This window comes from Lemur catta, chromosome 6, assembly GCF_020740605.2.
Source record: "Lemur catta isolate mLemCat1 chromosome 6, mLemCat1.pri, whole genome shotgun sequence".
NCBI lineage: Eukaryota > Metazoa > Chordata > Mammalia > Primates > Lemuridae > Lemur > Lemur catta.
The window spans coordinates 96,447,361-96,459,916 of record NC_059133.1 but is presented as its reverse complement, the minus strand read 5'-3'; positions in this window follow the sequence as shown (position 1 = coordinate 96,459,916).

Genomic DNA, 12,556 nt, shown 5'->3' with positions numbered 1-12,556 from the left:
CTGCCGCTAAACCTTGCTCTAGGCTGCAGAACTGCGCAGCATGAGGAGGCCCAGCTCTCATCAAGAGCTAGGGTGAGGTCCCAGGGAGCCTGGGGTCAAACCGAAGGCCCGAGCGGGCGCATGTGCCCGCATGGTGTGTGGGTTTGCGTTTGAATAAGGCCGTCCCGGCCCCGTGCCCAGGGACCAGCACAGCCCTTGCTCCCTCTTCTGTTCGCGGGGCTGTGTGTAGCGGAAGCTGGTGACGCCTGCCCCTCTAGCTTGACTGGCAGCACCAGCCTGGGAGCCTTCAGACGGAAGGGCGTGCTGTGCGAGCAGCCTCTGGCCGTGGGACAGTGCACAGCGCAAGGAGGTACCCTCTGTGTCACGGGTGAGAAGGTCAGTGCAGATGCTGCGGGTCCAGGTGCTGGCTGTGAGTTTTCCCTTCCTTTTAGGAACTGGCCTCGGTAGCCTAATAGTCACCTACTTAGACGGGTAAAATCCAAACCTGGCAGCCGTAGATGGCGGCGTTAGCTGCCTCTCCCTGCTGTGGAGTGGACCGTGAGCCTGGGGCAGACGGGAGACAGGACCTGGCCCTCCTGTTCCACCCCCGCCCCGCCAGCCACCCTGAATCACACTTCCCAGCGTGTCCTCCGCGCCTTCTCTCGGCAGCCTGGCACTTGTTCTTCAACAGCCAATGAGGAGTCGCCTGTTCTCACGCAGAAGGGTTAGTCGCTCCTGCCCTGGCGTCAGAAACATTCCGCTCAGACCCCGTTAGCGCACCTGCTATGTGGTAGCTGAATACAGGTACCGCTGTGATCTGATCTTAACACAATAGGTGCTATGCTACCCCATTTTAAAGATGAGAAAAGTGAGGCACAGAGGTCAGCTAACTTGCTTGGGTTGTTGGTGCATTTATTCATTCACTTAGCAAATATTTATGCAACTTCTGCTTTGTGCGAGGCACGGGGAGTGTGTCCGTGAGGGAGGCAGACACGCTCCCTGGGCGCAGAGAGTGAGCAGCTGGGCAGACAGGCGGGCGCTAGTCTGTCAGGCCGTGGGGCCTCTCCGAGGCAGTGGCATTGGAGCTGATTCAGGGGGGACAAGAGCCGGCCCGGGAGGGGTGAGGGAACAGCCAGCCTTCCTAGTGGAGGGCACAGCAGGTCCTGAAGGCAGGGAGGTGACGGGTGTGTCCCAGGGACGTGTCTGGAATAGAGTGCCCCTGCCAGCCTTCCAGGTGGGGAAAGAAGCAGGTGACCCAGCAGCACCCCCGCCTTGGTGAGGACTTTGAACTTCACTTGGGGTGATGGGAAGTCCTGGCAGTGTGTTAAGCAACGAAGCAACGGAGTCTTTTTGATCAGATTTTGAGACAAAGCAGCGGGGCTGCTGTGGACCGCAGAGAGTCGCGTGCCAGTGTGTCATCTGAGTCTGTCTTTCCTGCCAGACCGAGGTTCTGGGGGAGGCTGCAGACTGCCCGCTTCCGTTACACTCAGCAAACATCTGATGAATGAGTGGATGTGTACAAGGCAGGTGACCCGTGTCACCTGGGCCTGTGAGGGGAGGAAGGGGACAGACAGCCTTCCACCCCCGACGTCATCCAGGGGCAGCGTTGTCAAGGTGGGGAGAGAATGGGGACACGGCCCACTGGGGGTCTGACGGTGACCTGGCACAGTGCTTCTCAGGGGCCACCGTCCCTCGTAGAGTAGGATGATCTTCCAACAAGAAAGAAACCCACACAGAAGGAGTCGGGGTGTGTGTGCACCACGTGTGCGTAGGCGTGTCTGCCCTTTGGGACTGAAGCCAGGGCAGTGGGGCGCGGAGGACAGTGGGCAGGGGCTGTGTCAGGTGGGGCCATGCTGGTGGTGACTGCCGGGCCACACGCGCCGCACGGGACAGAGGAGGAAGGTGAGGACGGCTGGCAACGTGTTGGATTTTACCCCAGGGGCGGTCCCACCCAGCGCTCTGTGCCTGACCTCTCCGTCCGCCCTCTGTCCTAGTAGCTCTAAGCATGACAACGGGAGCTTCTCCCCACAGAGGCGAATCCCTGCGAGTTGCCCCTAAGAACCTAGGCCAGGCCGGTGACTGAACCGAGCCCTCGGAGTTGTGCAGCCTTGGGCATGGGGCCTCCCCTCCTGGAGCCTCAGTGTCCTCAGTTGTGGGATGGGAATGAGAGGGCTGTGGCACAGACGGCCTGGCCTCTGCTCTCCCCGCCCCTACAGCGCACACACGTGTGCACTTGCTCTCAGGTTTAAAGTGAGAGCTCTCTGCTCTCACTCCCTCAGGGAAGGCGAGGAAGAGGTCTCAGGTCTCTTGTTTTGTCGACATCCGTCCAGCGCAGGGGCTTAGACTTCGCCCTCACGCTGGCATCAGAAAAGAGGAGGGAAATGCTCTTATTGGGACTAGAACTTTGTGGCCCATGAGGGAAGGGAGAGCTCTCACAGAAAGGTCTAGAAAGGGAGGGCAGAGCAGATGGAGAGCTAAACTACTTTACTAAGAAACTGTTGAGAAATGTGACTTTCCTTTTATTGCCTGAGACAGGGCGGGCCGGGGTCAGGCACCTTCGTGGAAGGCCGGAGCCCAGCTGGTGGAAGTGGTGAAGGGCTTTAAGCTCATGGATGTCTAGTATTCAACTTTCAGTGTTTTGTACTTTTGCTATGTAAATCCCCTCATCTCTCCAAATCTTCAATAAAGTCTGCTGCTCACACAGAGGCCTTGGTGCGTGTGGTTTCTTTCTGTGGGAACGACAGTCCACGCGGTCGACGGGGCGGGGGCAGCAGAGGCAGCTGCAGTGACTGGGGTGGTCACGCACCGAGCCCAGCGGGGAGGCAGAGACTTGGGCCAGCGCGGGTGGCCTGCCCGGCCAGCCCACGTCCCTCTCTCAGAGAAGGGGGAGCACTCAGAGGGGCCTCCAAACCTGGGGTCAAGTTCAAGTCAGTATCACTGGACTATCTGGGACCCAGCGCCTCCTTGGTGGCCATCCAGGTTATATTGGTCCCTTACTGTACCCCAGTGAGGTTGCAGGAGGGAGTCCTGTCACCAGGCTGCGTGAGTGCTGCACTGTTAGGAGCGTACAGTGTCAGGTGCTTAAACTACAAAGGGACACAAAAACCGGGGGATTGGAAGAGCAGACAAAAGGGAGAGGTTCAGGCAGGGGCTGGCAGGATGTGGTCCCTCGCTGGGCACTGGGCGACCTAGGAACTCGGTTTTAGCGCTTGGCTCGGGAGTGAGCAGGCGCACTCGCCGGCAGCCGGCAGCCGAGGGACTGGCTCGCTGACCCAAGTCAGAGCAGCACGGTCGATAAGCCCCAGGGCCCCTTCGTTAATTCACACTGAGCAGCACGGCTCCCAGGACAGGGCATACTTTGCCTGTCAGCACATGCCTGCCTCTGTGGGAGCCCTTCCTCCACCAGAAACCAGGTCACTCGCACGGGGCGCTCTGCTTGTGTTTGCGCAAGAGTCGTGCACGCAGGCTTCGGGCATCGCATGTGCCACCCACGTTGAGAGCCTGGTGCCCCGAGTGCGCTGTGGGGGCCTGAATTCTCCCATCCAAGGATCAAGGAATCCCTTTTTGTGGACATTGGTTAGTGATGACTTCTTTTTTTTGTTACCGCAAGTCGATGACATCATGCTGAAAAGTCGAGGCTACTGAATGAGGCACAGCGTGTGGTCTCCAGTCATCACCTGTCGGCTGCTCTACTGCACCGATCCTCGCTGGCGCTGGGCTCAGGGGGGATGATTCTGAAGGCCCACTGCTACCTGGAGCAATTTCTCCTGACCTCCTCTCACTTTCTGGGCAGAGAGGCAGGAGGCCTTGGCTGCTGCAGGGCCTGCCAAATTCTGGACCGGGGACCTGACACTAACGCCTTACCTGTAGGTCTGGAAGCTGGAGCACAGGCCAGCCTTAGCCTGTGACTTCTCCTCGGCTCTCAGGTGTGGGGGTTGCCTGGGCATCACAGACAGGCTTACAATTCGGGATTGAGGGAAACAAGGAGGGCAAAAGAACAGGAAAACATAAGAGAAAGGGATGGCGGAAGGGCAAAGTCAGGAGTGCCATTATTGTCCCCTAGGTTGTCCTTCCAGGCACTGCCCACGGTGATTGGAGGGGCGAGGGTGGCTGGTGTGGCACAGCAGTCATCCCACCACAGCCAACACTTACTGAGCACATTCTAGATACCAAGCACGGTCCTAGGATCGGGGGACACACCAGGGCAGGATGCAAAGGTCTTCGCTCTCGTGTGGCTTCCATTCTAGCAGGGGACTGCCCGTAAACAAGCAGCAAAACAGGCACGCAGCGATTCATACTGTGATGAAAATAAAACAGGACAATGTGTTACAGCAGGGTTTGGCTAAATCCAGCCCACCTGTTTTTTGTTGGGTTGGTCGGTTGTTTTTTTTTTGAGATAGAGTCTTGCTCTGTCTCCCAGGCTGGAGTGCCGTGGCGTCATCATAGCTCACTGCAGCCTCCAACTCCTGGGCTCAAGCGATCCTCCTGCCTCAGCCTCCTGAGTGGCTGGGACTACAGGTTTGTGCCACCATGCCTGGCTAATTTTTCAGTATTTTTTTTGAAATGGGGTCTCATTATGGTGCCCAGGCCGTTGCCTGTTTTTTATATAGCCTAGGAGATAAGAATGGTTTGTATATTTTTAAATGATTGGATGAAAATTGAAAGGAGAATAACATTTGTGACCTGTCAAAATGATATGAGATTCAAGTTTCCGTGTCCACAGAGTTTTATTGGCACATACCCACAGTCACTAGTTTACAAGTTTTCTGTGGTTGCTGCAGTTGAGTGGCCACGACAGGCTCGAAAAGCCCAAAATATTTACTGTCTGCCCTTACGGAAAACGTTTGCCCACTCCTGTGTTAGGGGTGACTGGAGGAGGGATTTTGCAGAGTGGGTCTGAAGGCCTGAAGGCCTCTCTGAGGAGACAATAGGGGCCAACCCAGGGAAGGGCACCCTATTCAAAGGTGCTGTGGTGGGAAAGAACATGTCCAAGCAGCAGAGAGAGGGCTGATGTCTTGTTCCTCTCACAGAGCCCGTATCTTCAGTTATTTACTTGAGGATAGCAATGATCTCAGGGAGGTGGTTCTTCTCCTACCCCATCTGTTTCCTCCCAGCTGCCTTTCCCTTGGTTATTTTGAGTCATGGTCATTCATAGCAGAGAGTTTCCTCAGAAGCCAGGCAGTCCTTGGTTGCACAAACTTTTTTTTTTTTTTTTTAAGAGACAGAGTCTTGGACTGTCACCCAGGCTGGAGTGCAGTGGTGTGATCATAGCTCACTGCAGCCTCGAACTCCTGGGCTTAAGTGATTCTCCTGCCTCAGCTCCCCAGTAGCTGGGACTACAGGTGCACACCACCATGGCTGGCTAATTTTTCTATTTTTTGTAGAGAGGGGGGTCTCACTATGTTGTCCAGGCTGGCCTTGAACTCCTGGGCCCAACGAATCCTCCTGCCTCAGCCTCCAGGGTAGTGGGGACCATAGGCGCGTGCCACCATGCCCGGCTGTAGGATTCAGCTCTCTCGAGTCTGCTAAGTTACCACTCGTCCTGCTTTCCAGCTTCTGAATTTTTGTTATATTATCTCCTTTCTTCCCCTTTATGGTCATCTTAGAAGGGCTGCAAGAGGGAACAAGGTGGAGGTGTGTGTTGACTCTACCATCTTTGCCCTGATTTGCTTATTTAAAAGCTCACTCTGGCTGTTGCGTGGAGTTAGACTGTGGGGGCAGGAGTGGAAGCAGGGAGACGCGGTCAGGAGGCTGCTGCGGAGGCCCAGGTGAGGGAGGATGGTGCTCGGGACCAGGCTGTAGCACAGGAGATGAAAGAAAGAGGATGACCTTGGGATGTGCTTTGAAGATAGAGTCTCACCATGACGCCCTGATAGCTCAGACGTAGGGAGTGTGGGAAAGTGAGGAATGAAGACTACCTCCAAGGTTGCTGGCTCAAGTCCCTGGTGCCATTTACTAAGACAGGCAAGACCCGGGGAGGAGAAGATGTGTGGATGGAGATCAGGAGTCAAGGTTGAGGTACCTAGGAGAGACTCAAGGGGAGGTAGATGTATGATTCTGGAACTAAGGGTCAGGGGTCAGGGCTGCATTTGGGATTCCTTGGTGCCCAGATTAGTATTTAAATTTTTGGGATTAGATGAAGTTACTTAGGAGGAGAGTATGGATGCAGAAGAGAAGGTGTCCCCAGGACTTTCCTGAGGCATTCCCATGTTTAGGGGTAGAGGGGAGGAGAAAGAAACCAAGAGCATGTGGTTTTCTTTGCAGTAGTAAAGTGTTGGTGTGTGGTCAAATGCTAGTGACAGGTGGATTAAGGCGAGGACAGAGAAATGACCATTTGTGATAGAGACCCCCTGGTTTTCCCTTCTTTCTGAGTAATGGGATCCCTCCATTTTTCACTGTGCGTATGGTCACTTAGAATAAAAACCACATTTCCTAGCTGCTCTTGAAGCTAGATGTGGCCATGTGACTAAGTTTGGCTGATGGAGGTAAGCAGAAATACAATTTCCAGAAACATCCTAAAAAGAGGGGCATGCTCTTCACCCCTTTTTTCTTTGCTGTTGAATGGAATGTGATGTGATGGCTGGATTCCCTGCAGCCATTCTGGACCATGGTATGGCCCTAGGAAGCTACCTATGGCAAAGCAACAGGATGAAAAGATCTTGGGTCCTTAATACCATGGAATACCATAGCAGTGTGGACAGATTTTATATGTGGAAGAAATAAATTTATATCTTGTTTAAGTCACTTTTATTTTGTGTTTTTGTAATTAGCAGCCAACTTAATTCTAACTGATATATCACTGGGTCTGGAAACAAATATCAAGGCACAGCGGTTGAAGCATGAGCAGCTGTAATAGTAATAATAACAATAATAATAATACCACCCCTATTTGTGGCACTTTTCAGTTTACAAAGCACTTTCAAATACACCGTCTTGCTTGATGTTTACAGCTACACCATGATACTATAGACATTTTCTTCACCGATGAAGACATGAAGGCTCAGAGAAATCACTAACTCATGCCACCTGTTTGCTAGGTCGCAGATCTTGTGCTGGCTTCAACCTGGGTCTGTGGCCCCTCGCCAGTGCTCACGAGTGTAGGCAGACGGGTTATGAACTTGTAGGGCTTGCCTGAGGCTGGGTAGACTAGTTGGAAACTGGCCCCAGAAGGTCCCAGAGAGTACTGGCATTAAGGAGAAAGAATTTTTTGGTGCAGCAATCAAAGCTTTCTCACCTTTTGGGTAAACGTGTGGGACACAGGAGACGGTGGAGAATGAAGGGGAGGAAAGTGAGCCGGCCGCCAGCATTAGGGGGTGTGTGGCCGGCTGGCGCGCTTGCAGCCCGACTTTAGGAGTAATCAGGGAGTAATCAGATGTTCGGACCAAGAGTCTGCTGAGTGTCTTGTGACTGCATAAATGTTTCCTCGGTATCAAAGGGATCTGCTTCTCTTTGCAGCCTCCTTTCCTCAGAGGCCAGTTGAGAACTTTTGAAGTTTGGCACCGTCATTCATTCTGCTTTTCTTCGTCGGGAGCTACTTTGTTGACTTCTTTCCAATTTCTTTCTCTAACTCCCCCGCAGTCCTGATGCAGACACTGCGGCTGGAGTATACCAAATACCGTTTTGAGATTGTGGGGGATAAACAGATTTCTGATTTTCAGCTGTTTAAGGGTTTACACCTTCTTAACAGCAAGCAAAGTTGAGATTACTTTCAAGTAACTTGCTCAAGGTTACACAGAGTGGAAGCTGGGATTCAGAGTCAGCCTCGTGGCTTCTAAGACCACATGCTGCCTCCCAGCTTTAGCCCTGGAAAGCTGTGAGCCCCTGGGAAATGCCATTCTGTCCATCCCACCCGTGTCCCCCACCCCAGCACTGCCCCTGGAGGCACATGAAAGCAAGCCCCAGATGCCGGTCCAGGGAAGGCCCCGGCCCCTCCCGGTTGTGCTCAGCCCACTTACTTGTTCTCTTCATCTCCCTGGCCTGGGATTCCTGGCCGTGGGCCCTGGCTTTGATATTGGCTTCTGCTGTCGCTGGTTTGGCGACTCATCACATTCCCCCTGTGGCCTCTGTTTTCTGTTGTTAGCCCTCTGCTCTGTTCCCTCCTCTGATTTTGTGTCCTCCCGTGGCCTTGGGCAAAGAGCACTCTCTTGCCGGGGTAGAGATGGAAGTGGCATTGAGGTGGCACTATGGCAAGAGGCATAGGAAGACCCAAATCCTGCCCGTGGCCACCCTTACCCATTCTGCAAGGGAGATACATGCACCAAAAAGGCTGAGCAAGATTCTCAGCGCTCTCTTACCACTGGACTTAGAGCCCACTGTGGAATTGTAGTGGGGTTGGCTCGAATGCCTACAGCCAAAACAGGCCTCATTCACCCCATAAACAATTATTGAGCACCTAGGGTATGTCTGGCACTGTTTTAGCTACTGCAGGTGCTTCAGTGAATCAAACCAAAGTCCCTGCCCTCAAGGGGCTTACGTTCCAGTGGGGAGGGGAGTCACGTATAAAATAAATAAAATGATGTCAGGCCTCCCATTCTCTTTATCCCCCTCCCACCCACACCCAGTCTGGCCTTGGATCTGCTCTCTGGGATGGAGACGAGGCCACACACATGCTAGATCAGCACAGTGGGTGTGAGACTCGAGACCAAGAGGGACAGTGGCCCTACAGCCGCCTTAGACGAGGGCCCAGCTGTCGTATGAGAGAAAACACCAGACAGGGAGGGAGATGCTGATCTGGCTGGTGGGGGTGGCAACTGCAGACCTAGTTAACTGGGACCCTGGAAAAGAGCCGCCTGCACAGGTGCTCACCTCGCGGCAGGTGAAGAGCACCTGCTGCATGGACGTCAGAGAGTGGTGACCAGCGGGAGCGCATCCTCCAAGCTCCTGCGAGTGCAGACTCTCAGCCCACCCACCTGGGTCCTTCAGCATCCAAATCTGCAGGTGATTCCTGTGCATGCTGAGGTGTGAGAAGCAACGGGCTAGACTTGGTGACCAGGCGCAGAGCAGAGCTCCACCCCTAGGCTGTGGTCAATCCACAGGATTCCTCTGCAGCGGAGGCGGGGTGGGGTGGGTGGGCCACACAGGGCTCCCTTCCCTGGGAAAGGCGTGATTCGAGCAACGTGTTCATCACTGTTTGTAAACATTAGTTACTTCTCTCTTTACAAACAAAACACCAGTAAAAGTGAATAAATTTTCTTCTTAAATTCAAAAGAGGTGCTTTCTTTTAATTTGACTTGTAATGTTTTCAGCCGTCAAAGTTTCGACAATAAATATCATTCTATGCTTCTGTATTAGTTTATAAACTACCAAGTCACTGTCAGCTAAGTTTTTAATGTGTAAGGGGAATTTTTATGCACAGAAAGGAATACTTAAAATTTGTGTGTTTTAGTTAGTTTTCCAATTTATTGAAGTTGTAAATTTTTTTTTTTTTTTTTTAGAAATAGGGTCTTACTCTGTTGCCCAGGCTGGAGTACAGTGGTGCGATTATAACTCACTGTAGCCTCGGCCTCCTGAGTAGCTAGGACTATAGGCACACATCACCATGCCCGGCTAGTTTTTGTTTATTTTTTATAGAGATGGGGGGTGGATCTTGCTGTGTTGCCCAGGCTGGTCTCTAACTCCTGGCCTCAAGCCATCCTCCTGCCTCGACCTCCCAAAGTACTAGAATTACAGAGGTAAGCCATTGTGCTTGGACTGAAGTTATAAATTTTGAAGACTAGTTTTGTTAATTTAAATTCAACTTACACATTTTGTTACTTTGCTCATAATGCTAGCATTTGTATGTTAAATCTCTTTCACTTGTTCTTTGATTAATACTCAGCTTAAAAATTCTCTAAACATTTAATTTCACTGATAAGCTTGATTAATTATATTAGTGTAGATTGTTTAAACTTTAATTAAGCACTTCAAATATCTAACGAGGCAGACTTACAAATCTAACAAAATCTTAGACCCTCAGCATTTAGCCCTGAGAACTTAAACACTGTTCACAAAACATAGTAACTCAACCTATAGAGCTAATCAGATTTACTTAAGCATTTAATTACCAATCTACCTACTACTAGATTAACATTGTACGTCTGATATCTCATGCTTTTATACTTTTCCAACACTTTAAAAATTCTACACTTTAAAATGGTTGACAGTTAATTTTATGTTATGTGAATTTTCCCTCAACAACAAAAAAAGCAGATAAGCCCAGACTATCCCCATGTCTACGGCAGTCACCACCACGGCCTCCTTCCACTGTCACAAGGGCTCCTCTGTCTGCGCCAGCCATGGTGTCTGTACCCACTTGTGAGCCTCCACCCAGACAACGCCAGTGGGACCGGCCTCGCCAGCGGCTGACACGACTCCGTCGAAGACGTAGGCCTCAGATACAGTTATGCAGATTAGGGTCAGGGCTCCAGCTTTGGAGCGGCCACATTGTCACCGATACGGACAGTCCTGGGAGCTGGGCACTGGGTCGTGGGGTGGGTCTCTGAGACAATTTCTCCCAGGCCAGCCGTGACAGCGTGGGTGGCTTCCTTTGGTCAAATTTTGCCTGCCATAGTAACAAGATCCGTAAAACCCTCACTTACTTACTTAATTTATTTAAATACAACCCAGTTATCTTTCATCCCTGGGCATCCCTGAAATCTCACTGCCTGATGGAAGTACAGGAGATTCACAGCTTAATAATTAGGCAAAACCTGGCTACGGCACACACATTGCTTGAACAGTGGACATTGTTGAGAACTCACATATACCTGTTTTTGGTACAGCCCATATCCAACATCATTATGGATTTCACAAAATTTTTTGTTTTCTGTTTGATACTCAGGCGGTTCCCTTTGACACTCTCTCGAACATCTTTTGAGACTAACGTGTTCTGGCATCAGCTGTAGACTTGGACGACTTGGATTTTTCTTGCTCCAAAGTATGGAATCAGCTACTCTCCAGGGGGCCCTATTTCTTGTGGTGGTGAAGGCCCTTAGGGACAACGTCCCGGCACCTGTGCGGATCCCACTCTCCGTATGGGAGCTGCGGGCGAGGGGTCTCCACTTGCAGGGCACGCTAGTAACAGAGCCGGAGAACGAGTCCACGTGATGTGCCCGATTTATCTCCAACCCTACGGTTAATAAGTCCTTTAAAAAATATGTCCTATATAAAAGGTTTTCATTTTGTTCCTTCTTTTTTTTTTTTTTTTTTTTGAGACAGAGTCTCGCTTTGTTGCCCGGGCTAGAGTGAGTGCCGTAGCGTCAGGCTTGCTCACAGCAACCTCAAACTCCTGGGCTTAAGCGATCCTACTGCCTCAGCCTCCCGAGTAGCTGGGACTACAGGCATGAGCCACCATGCCCGGCTAATTTTTTTTCTATATATATATTTCAGTTGGCCAGATAATTTCTTTCTATTTTTTTAGTAGAGACGGGGTCTCGCTCTTGCTCAGGCTGGTCTCGAACTCCTGAGCTCAAGCAATCCACCTGCCTCAGCCTCCCAGAGTGCTGGGATTACAGGCGTGAGCCACTGTGCCGGCCTGTTCCCTCTTTTTTAACTATCAATTTCTTCTTCTTTTGTGAACACTTTAATATACCATGCTACATACATATTATAATGATAAGATTAATGAACTTTTCTGTGTCATAAACAGGTGTCCATCTACTTAGATCCCAGACACTCTGGCCTGGGCTACAAATATGCTCGTCTTCACATTTACAGTCCTTGTGTGTCCTATCAGCCAGCATCCTCTAGAGAGTCATTTTATGACAGTCACAGCATTTCATCTCCCCCAACTCTGCTGACTTCACCAGGCTTCGATTCCAGTTTCAGAGCCTCAGTGCGGGCTCTCCTCTCTCAGAAGTCTGTGCCTTCGACGCCCCCTGCGCTGCACACTGGAGATCATGATGCCACTTGGCTCCCTCTGTCATCTCAGGACTCCTCTCACACTGTCTCTGGGGCTGTGCCTCAGCCGTCTGCTCTTCAAAGAGGCCAGGCTTTTGGAGGAAATATAACCAGTATGTATCTAAGCATGTTAACCTATTTAACACACGTATTTTTATAAGTAAGCAGATTTCTTTTTTACAGTACATATGGTGGAGAAAAGCAGGGAACGCGATCTCTATCCGCTGTGTCTGTGGTCCAAGCCCCTCTCCTGGTCACCCGGCCCACCCTCTGCCACACCCTCATCCCCAAGTGCTTAGGACTTTTGCCCTGACCCAGCCCTCACCTTCCCCAGCTCCTCCCTCCCCCACCATGCTGCCCCGTGGTGACCAGGAAACGTCCCTATGTGCTGGCCCCCACGGTCTCTGACTCTTGGTGCTCACACCTCTGTGTAATGCCCTCCCTGTGAGTGACATGCACCTGTGGCTTTCTTCTAATGATTAGAATACGCAAAGGGATTGGGACGTCATGTGTGTGTGATGTTATGTGAGATTCTGTCTTGCTAACAGGCTTGTTCTAGAGCCTGGTGGCTTGGTGAAATGAGCCGCACGCTGGGAAAACCCACAGGGCTAAGAGCTGAGGGCAGCCAGCACGGAGCCGGGGGCTTCTGTCTTTTCCTCAAGGAAATGAATTCTGCTACAGCATGAGTGTGCTCGCTGCG